We start from the raw sequence: 11,905 nt of genomic DNA on the forward strand, positions 1-11,905 counted from the left end.
ATAACAGCTTTAATCCTATATGCATCCTTCGTAACAATAAAATTAACAAGACACCTATTACATTATAACAGTCGCACACATACACACGCAATAAAAAACAGCAGCACATCTGCCTAATAAAAAAATATCGATATATCCAAAGAATGTATTATTATCGATATAATCTTTAATTGAATTTAAAAACGATGTAAAAAAGAAATAGGTGTTAAAGATATCTCGATTAAGGAATTTATTAGAATAGAACGAGTAAATGGCAAAACATAACTGTATTGATGTGGTTGCGAATGATTCTAATCTCTGAAACCACATTTATATGACATTATGAACAGTTACGATACTCATAGAATGCTAATGTCACCGCTTTATGCTCGTGACTACATAGCTTTATGTATTTCAATGAAAATTGTGTTTTCTTTTGTTGTGAATTGTGGACTTTGGTTGATAACATTAGCTTGAACTTTGTAGAGATACCTAAAATTGTATACAATGATCAGGTAATTTTAATTTTATAAAACATTACATAAGCTTTGTGTCACTTAAGTAAACCAATAAGGTTATTTTTATATTCTCTTGACCAGAATTTCATTTAAATTGGAGCCTTACATGTTACAATAATAAATTGAAATAAATTCTGCTTTATTTTGTAGAGTCAACACGCAGCAACACCTACGGTACATTTTTAAATAAAACATATGTAAGTATATTGTACTCGTACCGTGTTTAACACGCATGTCATTTGTAACGTCTCAAGAGCAGTAAAACACATAAAAGTGTTATAAATACAAACATTAAATCTGAACATCACACGAAACCAGCAATAAAAGTGTATGCAAGAGTTATAGTTATATGTAGACACCGTTATCATGGCGCTCGATTCTTTCGTCAAACTCGTCAAAAAGGGCGTTACCTTACGTTTCTTTATTTGCCTTAACTGATTTTATTTTCAAAGCAATAAATTCAATTTATCGAACATACGGTTGTCAACTCCTACTGAAAATCATATGTTCGTTAAAAAGGTCTTATAATAAAGTTATAATAAAATTTGTGAAAAGATCAAAAAGAAAATTTTTAGTCCTTGTCGAAAATGCGTTTACAAGTCATGGGGGATATTGTTTTAAGCAGTAAGTCCTATACACATTTCTATTAAAATAAGTGTAATATAATAAGTTTAATTTCTGTATCCAAAAAAATCACTTTGATATTCCTCCTGCACGAGTGTCAGTCAGCCCTTACAGCATACATCGGGCACGGCGATACAATCTGGTGTCACAATATTTATCTCCATGTCATCGGTCATCACCGAGCGGCCATTTCGACGGATTGCATAAATGCACGGAACGCGGTCGGTCACTCTGTCACTATCTCTACCATAATAGAATCACATCGCTCGCACATTCTGTGCGTATCTCTCATCTCTGGAGGGCCGCAGGAAATAACTCTAACATGGAAGCGGATCCGTTAACATTCTTTTCGCAAACAACTGTTGATCGAGACAGTCCGATACGCTATTATACCAAATTTTACGCCTATAATTACAAATTAGTGGGCAACGAGTACCGATATAACCAAGCCGTTTTGTTGTGAGTTAATACAATTATTTTCTTTCCCGTCTGTACGGCAATACAATCAGTTAGTTATGGTGTAGTGTATTGGTACATACCGTTTACTTGATTTTTATTACGCTTAAAATAGCGGTATTCATTTCAATATTCTGTTTTGTTCAAATTGTTTTTAGTACCTAGTCTAGTCATGTTTGTTTTACGGGATAAGTGTTAACTTGTATACTACAAATACATAATACTGTATGTTGTACTATATCAGTACTATTTAGTGAGTGTATATCATATAGATGTATAAGATTTTTGACTTAACTGATACAGTGTTAGACAAATAATCCAAATAGGTCACCAATGTTCGTAGCGTTGCGAACGCGTTTAAGTCTTTTGTACCGACGACAAGAATGTAGCACAAAATTCGTAGCACGTTAACATCGCCTATTAAATTACAATTGAATTACGCGGTCAATTTGCCATTATTAAGAAAATTAACAAGATTCGCTAATGTGATACTAATCGACAGATTTTCTCTTTTGATTCATTATCAGTAATTGCACTTTCTTTTGATCATATCATTTAACGTCTACGATTACCTTCTATTAGTTGTTAGAAAGTGTCTTGTAAGCTCGTTGCGGAGTAGTAATGCCGGTGATTTTTGAATTACCAAACAATTGCGAGTCGACGTGACTTATTTGGTCGTTGACAGCGATCGTTGACAGCGTGGATAATGTTATCGCATTGTTTTCTCAGCGAGCGGTCGATGCTGCGATTCCGATCGAGGTACGAGAGTACGAGGGGGAGGGAGCGATGGCGGGGGGGATTGTATTGGGAACCAAAGGGGAGCGAGAGTCACCGACCGGCTAGAACGACGTCCTCACAATTATTATGTAATAAAAAATAATAAGTGCGGCCTCGAATACGACCGCATACGCCAAGATTACGAGGAAGGAAACTAAACTACTCTATCCCAGGTGATGTGAGCTTTGATTTATTTGCCTTCACGTGAGAGAGTTTTAATGTGATGGTTTTCTCGAATCATAAATATCATACTAACAACAAAATTTATACTCCTTATCACTAAAAACGACAACATGACGACGTTTAAATACAATCCTCAACTACACAAAGTTCACCTCTAATATTGTCATCAGCTATCATTATCCGCTTGAACCAACAACAGCAACAGTAGCGTTCCACTTCATTTGCATTACAAACAAAATCAACACGATTACGATCTGTTACGTCTCCGACTGATTACAATGTTATAAATATTATAATCCGATGCACTGGAGCGCGCCGGCTCCACGCGTTGTCACACAATTAACATAATGTAATATGACGCGTGACGATACTTACTCGTCTAATGGGTACTTTATGCGTCTATTGCACGCTTTGTTCACTAATACAGCCATAACGAAAGGCAGTAATTGCCTTCGTTCGATTAATGTGCGATTTCGCGTGTCTATCCGTTCTAGCAATCCAGATTAAAATTAGACTAATGCATACCTATTGGTCCCTTGGTTTTGAAATTAACACAGAGAGCGAATTTCAAAAAAAAAGTCTACAGCCATTCAACTTAAATTATGTTCTGTGGTTGTGGCCTTAACTGCGTTCAGATTACACTGGTGAGGTAAACTGGAGCATTGAACTCTATTCGATTATGCTCATCGAGATTAGACCAAACTGATCGCGTTTATATACAGCTGTGAAATTGGGCCTTAATCTTATCTAAACACAGGTTCATCTAACTATTGACCGCTGTTTACTGTTCTATAACATTTTTAATAATGCTCTCGTTAACCGTCCTCCCACTATTATCGCATACATCTTCTTTCATTCGAGTAATTAGTTATTCTGTGTGATACGTACGGCCGTCTCTTAATGAGCCCGATAACCAACTTAATTTATTTCTGTATTATAATTAAGGCGAGCTTTAGAATTTCTTTATTTATACATTAGTAGATTCCCACAGCATTCAAATGCTAATATTGTAGAGTTAACATTTTCTTTCTTTTACATTTTAAATTGTATGAATTGTTTCTACTGTTGTACAGTTAGCATAAAATATGTGTTTACTAATGTTTCTGTTGCAGTAATACAGTTGAATTGAGCAACAAGTATTTAAACTTTTTTGAGATTTCATAATATTTTTATCATCACTGTCAGTTTGTTGCTTAATGTCACATCATGTAAAAACGGAGAAACATTTTATGCTATGTTTGAATGTATGCTTTCTAGGCTAGTTACTAGTGTTAGTATGTATGTCCAGCGGTTACGGTCGAGCAGGCTGTCGTGAGGCGGCAGCGCGGGCGCTGGGCGCTGCGCCGGCGCCGCCTGCTAGCAGAAGACACGCACCACTAACCACCGCCCACCGCCGTGCGACCGCCACACTACCCTAGTTACCGGGGAGAAAATAACCCGGTATGACGTCCCCGATAATCAACTAGTCTAATACACAAATACCATCAGCATTTCTCTTGTGGAAACCGAAAACTCATTAATCAGCTACCTTAGCCAGGCATAACATTGAGGTCACGAAATCGAATAGGTTAATAAATTTTATTAGTTCATCAGCAACCGGGCACATACTCGCGGCGTGCACTTTCTCGCTTATTCATCAGTTTAGTGGGTCGCAGTTCAATGGCAACGTGTGATTGCTGCGCACGCGCGTCGCACTGCCTGGAGTCCGACTTAATCCATTACACCTCACCTTCATGCAACCTTAATAACGTTTCTTTATTAACTGGAAATGATTTCGAATCCGTTCTCCATTTCTCTTGTGTACGGTAAATGTAAAAGAATCCGTACTAATAACTGTTTGATTTGTGTACTATCATTGCTACGGTATTAGAGCCATCCGTCAGTAAATTGACTTCGATTTCCTTTTTGCATTTCTCGACACCGTCGATGTTCATAGATTATCCATTCAGGACAGTTTATTAAGTTCGGAATGCAGTGAACCACTTACATAAATGACTACTGTATTTGTGTAACTGGACCGTGTTTCCAGCACCTTGAACTAGAGAAAAAATATAATGTGTATAAACATAACGTGAAAGAAATTTAAAGCCTTATTGTATACAAAGGGCCCTCGGATTCTCTGTGTTCTATTTAAAACCGCTCGCCCGGTGTGGGCAGTCGCAGGTCATTCGACAAACGAATAACATGGAATGTTTAAAATTTCGTCTAACTGTTCTATGGCGAGTCGCGCTTAGAATGAGATGCATACGATAATGTCTCCGTGTCGCTTAGCACACGTGATGATATCCAAGTCACAGAAATAAACTCCGGTAAGCAAACATCAGAATAATCTTTTACTAATCTCAGTTCAAGTTTTTAATCCGATTTACTTGTAGCGGGGCTTTTATAGATGCGTTTATCATTAAACACCATATTCTAGTCTAATCAAATAAGAAATCCTTCCATCCGCTTCAAACGTTCTACTCACACATAAAAACCGAAATTACATCTCATAAAATAAAAAAGTTGGAAAGATGACATTAATTTATCTGATTTCCCGCACCTGTTTTTCGAAGTAACTTTTCATTACCAAGAATGTAACTGAAAAAACTATTCTCATCGGAAAAAAGATTATCTATTTAATGCAATTTGGCGTAACATTGTAATTTCATAGAATAAAAAGATGATACCCATTTATTTCTCATTTTATGGTAGCAGGATAATGGTTCGGTACTTTTATGAAAACGAATAAATAAATTGCTGCAGACAAAGTAACATGCTCTCTCTGGCAGCAATCACGAACGCAATTGCCTAGGTTTTTTAGTTGTAGGAATAATTTTGTTCTTCATATGCGCTCGTAAGAGGCGCGATTGAATTACACGGGTGTTAGAGCACATTCGGCGTGGATACGCGCCGCACGTGATATTTCGTGCGCAGACACTTTGCACGAATACTTCACCATAGATTAATGAACTGCAATTTTTTATCTATAAAGTAATAAATCCTTTCGTTTCGTCAATAAAATTGCCAGTACGGTTTTACCACAAAAGCATTTTTTCTATAAAATCTTTTGACACTGATTGATAAATGATTATAGTTACTTAGTTATACATATGTCAAGTAATCAATCAATCTCACGTATAACGACTTAAGTTTTTTCTCAACTAATAAACGCGAAGGTCGTGAAGTATGCGACCACATAAACGCTACTTATCATCAATTACCGAGCGTACGTCAGAGTGGACAATAGTAGAATACGGCTGTTATTAGATGTAACTGTAAATCTGACGTGTAATGAGCCACAGCAAATTTCAAATAAAATGTGAAACATTACGGAATTATAAGATTGTGGGTCGGCTGGGCCGGCAGGAGGGCACTAGGTCGGGGGAAAGTAGTGGGGCCTTATGTACGCCTGCACGGTGCATGCCGACGCAATTACATCCACGGAATCCATGTTAATATTGTGTTCAGAACGAAATCGACACATCTCAATGAGCACTAAACCGTCCTTCCTAAAAGAAAAAGCTTGTCAAACTTTTATCGCAAAATTTTATACTTTTCAGTGACACTTTCTTTTTTTGCAAAAAGGCCGTATTAAATGCTTTAATGCGAAAGTAACTGTTCTCAAAAACAGTGCTTTCTTCGGTTTAACAAAAAGATAAGCCGAGGTGTTCTTTACATGTGCTTAACATGCGGAACATTGACACCTTACGTCAGTTCGGGACACCGATTTAGAAATCGCATGACACCAATAGCCTGCCTTGACAATAAACTTGTACTCGCCACCAATACATAACCTCCGCGTGGGTGACTATCGCCGACCTCTGCAGTACCGACGACAAGTCAAAGATTATGTATGTATTGCTTTATAATGCTGGCCCTCGATTCATCGAATAGACATAACTTAGCTTTACCATCGTATCTAACAGCATCAGAATCGTTTCGCAGTTTATGAGTAACGGTGACACTTAACCCATACTTCTCTGCGTGGTTTATGTGGAAAATTTTAGTACATATTTCTTTTACCGTTCTAATGTATGCGTTAGTGATAAACGCTGAAACTATTTACTATTTTATGCCGATGTCGTACATGACTGCCACATAGTACTCGAACTAAATATTTAGGCAATAATAATAAATACATGTAATTATAATTTGCAATAGTTTTGTAGCTGCCTTGGGTCGTCCATGTTTGTTCTTTAATAGAACAGGGGTGGATGGCCCCTGGTAGATACCCTATCACATTTTAGATTAAAGTTCTCAACAAGGCTTCTACATGTTGGACCTGTGTTCCCGTGCAAGCCTTTAAAAAGGACCGGGTCTCTTCACATGAAGTGATCCCGTGACTGAAAAGAGTACATGTAATATTATTTGATAAGCTACCTGATAAATTTTCGCTGCTGTTATAATAAACACTTTAATTAAAATAACACTTTACGATAGTCCTAGGAAGGTCGTAAATTAACTTTATGCTAAGAAACAGCTCAGCTAAGGGTACACAGTGTATCAGGTTATGATTGAGCCGTGTATTAAAAACCTTGTATTCTACTCATACTTCAGACTCGAGAGAAATAGCGTCGACAAACTTATTAACGTAGATTTTTCTTTTTTTCGTTATATCTCGACAACAATTGATTGACAGTCGACACAAAAAAACTGACATATTGATATACAAATTCACTCTCATTGACCATTCCTTACAATAATCGATCAATCAACAAAACAACGAAGTGATTAATCTTATTGAAGACATAAGTAATTGGAAAAGAATACACCGACGGGCATAGACCTCACCAACTAAGCAACACCCACACTTTGTATACAACTAGAATTTGTATATGAATGAAACTTCATAATGTGTAAAGTGAAGTGGTTTCTATGTCCGTCAAGTACTTTCTAAGCTGGAGAATCGATATTGCAGCACCTAAAACACCTTTGTTGTCGATGACAGAAAGCATTGTAATTAAACACGAGTTTTAACGGTTGGAAAACGCGAGTGTACACATTGTGTACATGGAAATATTGGCTGTAGAATGTAACGTTAAACGACTAGCAATACGAAAGTTTTATTTGCGTTTATAGAAGTGAAGTAATTTCGAATATTAAAACAGATCGGTTTGAAATTATATGCTGAGTTAACCGCTAGCAAAGTCTCAGAAGCATTTAAGATGTATGTTTTTAAACCCCCATTTTAACATTGAACAGTTTTATTAGCTAAACTATTACTTAACGAACGAATCGTTATCATTTTAGTAGCATCTAATATGTAATCAGCGTAATATATGCCATTAAGTCGGTCGATCGGAGTTTTGGGCGGCGCGAGCGCACGCGGTCAAGGTCGCTTGCACTTGTTCGCAAAAAAAACCCGCAACTGGTTGTGAGCCCACGCATGCGGCTATTATACCCACGTTTTTTGCAACCATATTTATATGTTACACGTCACTGATGCGGTTCCGGCGACCCAGGTGGTTGCCGTTGCATATGAGTTACCGTAACTGGATTGTTTGTTCATAGTTTTGTTTCTTTCCTATCTCGTAAATATATCAATGTGTCGTTGTAAATAAAAGGTGTAAAAAGGTATTTATGAGTAAAAAGAACATTAATCATAAGCTATAAATCAGCTGAGAGAAAAATAAAGAAGCACGAATATAAAAATAAAAGATATGAAATTTGTATCTAAGGTACCGATTTAAATTGCCCATTTTTCAAACGCATACATTCACATAAAGTTTATGTGCCATCTGTAAATATTTACGATTAGAGCTTCATTTATTTCACAAAACCTGAACAATACTCATTTAATTTCCAACACAAGTCCGTTCAGGTTACGTTCTATACATATAAAGCACATTAGCGGAATGGCCTGCATGTCGCCAAGTGTACTTCAGCAGGTAAAGTACACAGCCATCATCATTAAGTGGTGTGGCGGAATGATTCAGTGTGTGACTGTGACTGCGACTGCCAACATAACGATGAGCAAAGTCAATGTCACGGGTCAAGGATACCAAAGAGGTAAGTACCAAGGAGGCAGACTTTTTGTTGTTCACTCTAATACCACCTTATTACTAAAAATAACAAAATAAAATATAAATCATATACATTTTAGATTATCACGAGTTCATGCAGATGGTGTTATTAAATTTTAATAACGAGCATCCTGTGCTAGTCGGACTTGTAAGTGTAACCTGTTTGGAACGAGTGTTAGAAGCCGCAGAAATTGTTGCAATATAAAGTTTTTGTTAATTCCAAATGCTTTATCATCAAAACGTTTGCACATTAAATGGGAGACTTTTTTGTTTTAATTTAGCTTTGTCTAAGTGCTTCCGGAGTTAAATAGTCGTCCTTGAAGATTTGTGGAATTAATTAAGACGTTTTGTTCGAATGTCCATTGACCGTAGCATTTGCGATAAAAATACTATGGTTACTTTGTTACACTGATTTTTTAAAGAAAATGCTTAAAGACTTCATACTAGCAAGTGAGGAGCGTTAAGAATTCGGATGACGAGACATTTTTAAAAACAGTGGTCCTTAATTCGTAAGTAATTTACTTTTGTCTTATCTATTAACACTATTCCTCATGTCCCCTTATCCGTGTAAGTAGAAGGTCGTAAAGATTCTCGTCCCTTAGAGCTGAGATACACCGCGTTATCACGTATAGTGCATTTTATAATTACGAGAAAATAAGTACATGCTACTCAAACATTTTTTACATGTATAGAGAGGAAATTGATTATAATTTCTAGATCAGTGTATCTTTTCCATTTGTAACAACTTCTATTTTACTTCTTTTTGCTTGTCCCTCAATTTTATAGATATTTTAACTTCACAAATGTAAATTTCTTGTGCGAAAACATATGTTCTTGCTATGATTAGCATATTTTATGAGAAAACGGATAACTAACTCATCTGTTACTGTTATTTTTATACTATTAGATACGTCATTGACTACGTTATAATCCCTTGATAAATGACATAAGTCGTTTAATAAAATATTTTTTCAATAACATTTCGAATACATGAATTTATTTTCTGCAATCTAGTGTATTTTTGATGCTGATGTATGGGTAAGAACTGGTCGGTCCGGTCTAGTAAATCTTTTATGCAATATTGTTACAGAACATGCATGATTTAAATCTCTGCATTCACTTCTTGTCTTATCCAATGCAATAAGTTCTCATACACACCATAAATATATTTCGACCATATCTTAAGATAAGTAAAGATATTTTGCATTACTTTTACTTGACTTTTACTTTTTGCCTTTAATGTTGGAATAAAATACAAATTGAGGTCCATTTTCTTGGCAAAAAATAGTAAGACAATAGGCTAGCGAGGCGCGGCTGGTATCTCACGCAAGTGCACATAATGGTCCAAGAGACCGACGTCTCCTTCTCGTAATTCACCAGTAATGACGGTAATCATTTTATCATCTTCGTACCAATAACGTGCGTTTACCTAGTGCAATGGGGTTACGTCGGCAGGACCGTGCGAATAAATGATAGATGACAGTCCGTATGTAATTTAGTTATTACGAATACCTCGCTGGTATTTCACGATGTTGCTGGACGCGCTTGGATCCGTCGCCGTCGTTAGATTTATGCGTGAAATGTTCAAGGGTTGTTAATCGATATTAAAGTTCATGCGTTTCTTCCGTGGATATAATGGTCTTCCTACGGAGAAGCTTCGATCGCCAACCCTAACGTAAGAATGCGTTGAATTCTTTTGCGTATGGAAATTGATGCGTGCTGTTTTCCACACTGTGCCGTGAGCTTTTTCACTTGCAATTTGAACTATGGTTTTGAGCTTTTTACTTGTCAGTTTTGAATTGTATTGTTTTAGAAAATTACTTACAACATCTGTGTACAAATTTAAATGCCTTATCATTGTGATGTACTTTTCGTCAGTCACCGTATCAAACTTGGAGAATTCTGACGGGCGTTTTTTACTTTTTTAATATTCATTACTAAGAGTTTGGTAAGAGTTAGGAAAACATTTTATTTTTTTCAATATAGTGCGCCAATTCAGTTTCGGTTAGGAAAATGTTACGGTTTTAAATTAACATAAATATGAGATTAAGATGGTATAGTCCTTTACTATCTGATTAGTAGCTCTTTAGTTTTGTCGCTTGGAAATTAAAAACGAGTGTAACATAAATCTGCTCAAAGTACTCCTCATATAATGCTTTTTAATGTTATAAAAATAAGATAAAATTATTTTATAATTAGTAACGCTATTAGTTTACACATTAGATGGGTTTTATAACTTACATTTCGTTTTACTATCTGCTATAATTATTTTGCAATTACTATAGACTTTCATGCAATTTTAAATTAGATACTCCATTTTTCGTTCTATCTAGATACAGTCTTAAGATCTAAGATAAAATTAGAAATATGAATGTAGCATCATAAATACCTGAGTTTAACGGCACGCTTCACTTTCTTCAAGTGTGTCACGAGATAATGTTCAAGTGTTCACAAAACTGAACTGTGTCCGGGAACTATGCGAGCACTCGACCTGAACGGACGCACGCGCAATGAATGGGAGGAACTTGTGGAGACCGGCGCGGTACGGGCCGGAGACGAGCGCGAGTCGACACGGGCCACACAGTCGACCAAGCGTCTCAAACGGAATGAAATGGTGAAGAAGACGCGACGGTCTTATATAGACGTGGCCGTAACCTGACGCCGGATAACGGACTCCCGCCGACGGACGTGCCACTCGACTATAGATCGTTCTGCGCGCACGCAAGAGACACATTCGAACTCTAATCACAATCCTTCCCAATGTAACAGATAGATCGAATTTTCAATAAAGCGCCCCGAGCTTAACACTGCAATTTGCCAGCGTTGGCGCTCGAGCCTTAGGTACCAGTGCCCGATGAGAGGACAGGACAACGGCACTCTAAATGGCATCAGGGAGTGGCATCGATAACGATATCACTAGATGATATCATGAGCAGCGTAACAATGTGTTTACTTTTTTAATTTTCACAACAACACAACATTTTTTGAAGCAACATAGAAAGTTTAAAAAAAATATGCTGTAATTCCAAAAGCTCATAATACTAAATAAAACAATACCTACTTGATTAAGCGCCATCAAAATAATAACTAAGACTCGTTTATTGACACTACAACACACTGCACACTAAATGTGAGTTATTTCAAGGAAATAATAAAAAAAAGTGAAATGTGGAGCTACCCTCATTTATACCAAATAAAAGTTACATTAGTCATTTTTCTGCAAGAAATCCATAAAAAATATACAAACCCATAAAACAGTAGATACACACAATCAATGCACACAGAATAAGCAATTTTTCGATCTAAGAAGATAACTCAAATCTCTGATATACCTAACTATCATAACTAAAACATTTTTTCCTG

The 11,905-nt window shown here is 36.5% G+C and overlaps 1 protein-coding gene across 1 annotated transcript in view; it reads right to left on the minus strand.

Annotated features, from left to right (window-relative positions):
- Positions 1–11,282, minus strand: part of LOC113492595 — a 50,227-nt gene extending 38,945 nt beyond the window's left edge. The window contains exon 1 of the mRNA XM_026870117.1: positions 10,932–11,282. The gene's annotated coding sequence lies outside the window, so the exon portion shown is untranslated. The remainder of the gene's footprint in view (positions 1–10,931) is intronic.
- Positions 11,283–11,905: the final 623 nt, after the last annotated feature.

Source organism: Trichoplusia ni, chromosome 4, assembly GCF_003590095.1.
Source record: "Trichoplusia ni isolate ovarian cell line Hi5 chromosome 4, tn1, whole genome shotgun sequence".
Taxonomy (NCBI): Eukaryota; Metazoa; Arthropoda; class Insecta; order Lepidoptera; family Noctuidae; genus Trichoplusia; species Trichoplusia ni.